At 30.6% G+C, this 4,986-nt stretch overlaps 1 pseudogene; it reads right to left on the bottom strand.

Annotated features, from left to right (window-relative positions):
* Positions 1-4,046: 4,046 nt before the first annotated feature.
* LOC142625698 (germin-like protein subfamily 1 member 7) lies at positions 4,047-4,986 on the bottom strand (annotated as a pseudogene).

Genomic DNA, 4,986 nt, shown 5'->3' with positions numbered 1-4,986 from the left:
GAGTGTTTCTGTCACACATGCCATGTTTTATTGTCCAACTCGTCCTGCTTCTCCTTTTCTGGAGGCAGTGTGGGACAATACCGCGGTAACCTAGGTACACTTCTTTTTTATCTCATTTTGTATTTCTGGCTGAGATGTCAAATACAAGCTCAAAGTTAAACCAGTTTTGTATTAACAGATTCGATTCTTGTTATTGAGCCTGATTAGGATATTGAGTCTAAAACAGATCGAAACTTTGTGTATAATAAATAATTTACGAGATTATCAAAATGATGCAGCGTATTGTCCAGAGAGAGAGAGGGAAAAAAAAAAAAAAACAAGAAGAAGAAAAATAATAGAGAAATTTTTGCAGCATTAGTGGAAGGAAATATAGCCTGTTACCATTGTAAGGATGATGGATGCTAATGACAACATTCAACATGTTACGATTCCCAAGATGATTGTGGCTTGTGCATATTCAATATAGAAACATTATGGTTTAGAGTTAATTTATACATGACACAATGAACATTCTTCTTTAATCAAATAATAATATATTTTAAATAATGCATTTTATGAATGTTTTCATTTAAATTTTTAAAGTAAAAAGAACGTTTAAAGTTTTAAACTATATCATTTTTTAACTAAAAATTGTACAAAGTGACATGATCAATTAGTTTCACATTAACTATAATACAAATTATATTACATATAAATCTTACAAAAATATATTTATATATAATATCTAAAAGTTGAAGCGTAGTATTTATTGTTGCTACTCTGCTTTGATCCATTCAGTCAATTGGTTCCACTTTGGTCAATTCAGTCCATTCGTTTCACTTTTCTCCAATTCATTTTTATTTGATCCATTTTATTCAACTTCGGTCCATTCACTTGGTCCAATTTGTTCTTATTTGGTGAATTGGTCCATTTCGCTCTATTTAGTCTAATTCAAACTTATTCGGTCCACTCAATCCAATTCGGTCTTGTCAGTTCAATTCAGTCTTATTCTGTCCACTTCGGAGCATTCCATCTACTAAGGTCCATTCGGTCTTATTCCAACCATTCAATCCAATTCTATCTTATCAGTCCATTTAGTCCATTCCATCTATTTGAGTCCATTCTGTCCTATTCTATCCACTTCAGTCTAGTTTGGTCTATTTGGTTCACTTCAGTCCAATTCGATCCACTACAGTCGTTTCGGTTCATTTGGTAAACTTCGGTCCACTTTGTTGTTTTTCAGTCCAATACGGTCACATTTCGTTCACTTAGGTCTATTCACTCCACTTTTTCCAATTCGGTCCACTTCAATCCATTTCATTCACTTTGGTCCAATTTGGTCTTATTTGGTCAATTTCGGACCAATTGTGCGTTAAATGTAATCTTTTTGTAGGTTGCATTTTTAGTTTTCGGTTGATTTTTTTTCCACAATTTTTTGGGCCAAAATCTTTAGTTTTGGGCTAAAAATTAGGTATTATAAATTAGAGATAGGGGCTCTAAAAATGAAATAAAAATAATAAATATTCCAAAGATTATCTTAAAATTCAAGTTTCAATAATATAGGCATTATCAGCGTCACGTCATCAACTTATTTTCAATATTTTCTCCCACCTATTTAATAATTTTTCTCCATATTAATTTCCTATTTTAGAATTACACTTTGGTCCAATTTGGTCAGTTTTGGACTAATTGTGCCTTAAATGTATTCTTTTTGTAGGTTACTTTTTTTGTTTTGGGTTGATTTTTTTTCCACAAATTTTTTTGGGCCCAGCTCTTTATTTTTGGGCTAAAAATTAGGCATTAGAATTTAGAGATAGGGGCTCTAAAAATGAAATAAAAATACTAAATATTCCAAAGATTATCTTAAAATTCAAGTTTCAATAATATAGGCATTATCAGCGTCACATCATCAACCTATTTTCAATATTTTCTCCCACATTTTTAATAATTTTTCTCCTTATTAATTTCCTATTTTACAATTATACCTTCTCCAAAAATTACACCTTCTCCACCCCCTCATCTTCCTTTTATTTTGACTCTTCTTCTTTGAGTCTTTTTTTTACTATAAAATTTGTTATTTTCTCTTCCATTCAATCCATATTTTGCTCACACAAAAAGGTGAATACTCTCTCTCTCTCTCTCTCTATATATATATATATATATTCTTTCTTTTGGTGGATTTTTAATTTAGATTGATGAATTTTTATGTTTAACTCTACTTTAGGTTGATATGATTTGGTTATATTCTAATTTTTTAATTTTTTATATTTTCTTTGTTTGTTATATGTTATCCTATGAAATTATTAAATCATTTAATGTCATTCTATTACATAACATGACTTGGATAATTTGATGTATACAACTATACATTTTATTTTGAATGTTCTTCTACTCATTTTCTTTTATATAATTTTGTTATTTGTCTCACATTCTCTTCCAAAAAATAGGTGATTGTTCTCTCTCTCTCTCTCTCTCTCTCTCTCTCTCTCTCTCTCTCTCTCTCTCTCTCTCTCTCATTATTTCTTGCAACTCTACTTTAGATTGATGAATTTTTTTGTTTTTTTTTTGTCGCTACTTTTGGATGGTACACTTTGGTGGTGTGTTTTGAGTTATTTATCACATACACTCTCTATCCCTCTTATAGTTTTGATTTTAGTTCATTTTTAGATTTGTTAGAAGTGAAAATTTGAGTTTATATCAAATTAAAATTTACATGATCATGTATTTGAATGTGTCTATAAATTATTTGAGTAATATCAATCATAAATTTGTGATGAAGTTTAGTTATCATGATAATTTTCTTAAGAGAATGAGAAATTCAAATAATTAATTTTGGAACTTAAAAATTTTAGTTGTATAAAAAATTAACCATTACACACTATACAAAAATTTGAATAATATAGATTACTTGAAGAAAAAAAAAATAGTATTTCCATTTTTTTTCACGAAAAAAAAAATAATGGAATAATATCAATCAAATGCACCTAAGTTTTTCAAAAAAAAAAAAATTTCAAAATAATAGAATGATATATTTGTAGAGATGGAGAGATGAAAAATAATTTTAGAAATAATATCTTTAGTACGTTTTGGAGAATAAATCATACATTATATCACGTTACAAAATAGTTTTATATTTCACATGCAACTAGTACAAAATAATAAGGGGAAAATTACATAAAAAGCCCACAATGTATACCATGTTTTAGATTAGGTCTCAAGTCTTTAATTTGATCGATTAAAGATCCAAAGTTATGAAATTGTTTTAATTTAAGGCCAGTCTACATTATATTTTTAATGTTGTTATGGGCAATATTAGTGAAAAAATAAAAAGAGAAAACCATGGACTAAACTCTGTGTCCACCTAACCTAAGGCTTGCTTATAAATTAATATGGCTGTCATTGAACAGAGTGTGTAGAGAGAAAACTCTTTTTCTAGAGAGAGAGTTTCTTTGTAAGTGAGAAAATGATTGTTAGAAAATCGAAATTGATTAAAGTAAAATAGAAAATTAATAGACAAAATGTTTTATAAGTCTGGGACTTTAATTGACAAAATTAAAAACTTTGAGACCTTATTCGAAACAAGATGTAAACTCTAGCCTTGTTGTGTAATTTCCCCAAATAATCATATTTAAATGCTTTAATATTTCATTTGTTAACTACTTTCCCTAGTATAATTTTTTCCATTTTTCTTCAGTATGAATTTATAGACCATAGTGTTGTAGAAATTCACTACTCTTACTTAAATGTTACATTGAGGACTGTGTTTTTACATGGATAGGTGCTACCGAGCCCTAAATTTGGGCTGCCATTTATAAAATTCTATCTATTTTTAATACGATTTTGATCAGTTTTATATGTAAGTTCTTGTAATTTCAATCATTGTGGATCAAAGGTGTAATCAAGATTTAGTCGTTCACTAATTTCTCCGTATTTGCAATGACACCATGACACAAACAAAAAAATCATAAGACAATTTTATTTGATAATAAATATTTTAATGGCAATACAGGTTGGGAAACAAGGAAAATTTTAATCAAACTCTGCTATGTAATGGTTCATCATTCCTATTATAAATATTTTTCCTAATTGTGGTTTGACTAGAATTGTTTCTGAAGATATTCAACAACATTCTTGTCCAACTGGAAGGCCTTGGCAAGAACATCAGGATTGATTGGAGGATTGGATCCGAAGACTGCGTTTGCTATGGTGATCAACCCAGGATTCTGACTGCTAAGACCAGCAAAGGCAACGGCATTGGTCTGCCCTATGTTGAATTGGAAGTGAATGAGACCAATAGGGAATACAAAGACGTCTCCCTTGTTTAGAACTTTGGTGAAGAGTTTGTTTGGATTGGATGTGACAAATCCAACTAAGAGAGTACCCTCTATGACGACCAAAAGCTCAGTTCCGCGAGGGTGAGTGTGAGGTGGATTCAAACCATATGGTGCAAAGTCAAGGCGAGCCAAAGATATGCCTAGAGTGTTGAGACCTGGTAATTTATCGACGTTCACAAGATTGACACTTGATCCGACTTTATTTGTAGCTGTGTTTCCAGGAATATTGAGTCCAGAGAAGAAAAAATCATTGGCTGTGACAAGTGTTGGGTCCTTGCAAAATTTTCCATTTACAAAAACTGCACAAAGAAAAGTTTGTTATTGTCACAAATTAGATAGTTCTGTAGCAATTGACAACATGTCATGTAGGGGAAAAAAATGTGATAGAGATGATATAACCGGCGAGCATAATTTCATCAATGTGTAGAACTTATAATGATTTCAAAAGAAAGTGATAATAATACTACTACTGCTAATAATAACAAGATTATGTACGTACCAGCAGAATTGGTGTTGTTAATTGCAACACAAAAGTCTTGCAAAGGACTAGGGTCATAGGCAGAAGCAAGGGAGGATGCCAAAGCCAAAAGGGCCACAGTTACAAGGTAAGAAACAACTTTCTTCATATTTGAGATTCTAGTAGAGTACTCTGCGTATTCTTGCTTTGGTGAGG

Source organism: Castanea sativa, chromosome 2, assembly GCF_040712315.1.
Source record: "Castanea sativa cultivar Marrone di Chiusa Pesio chromosome 2, ASM4071231v1".
NCBI lineage: Eukaryota > Viridiplantae > Streptophyta > Magnoliopsida > Fagales > Fagaceae > Castanea > Castanea sativa.
Note: the sequence above shows the minus strand (reverse complement) of the source record. Positions and strands in the feature narration are given on the sequence as shown.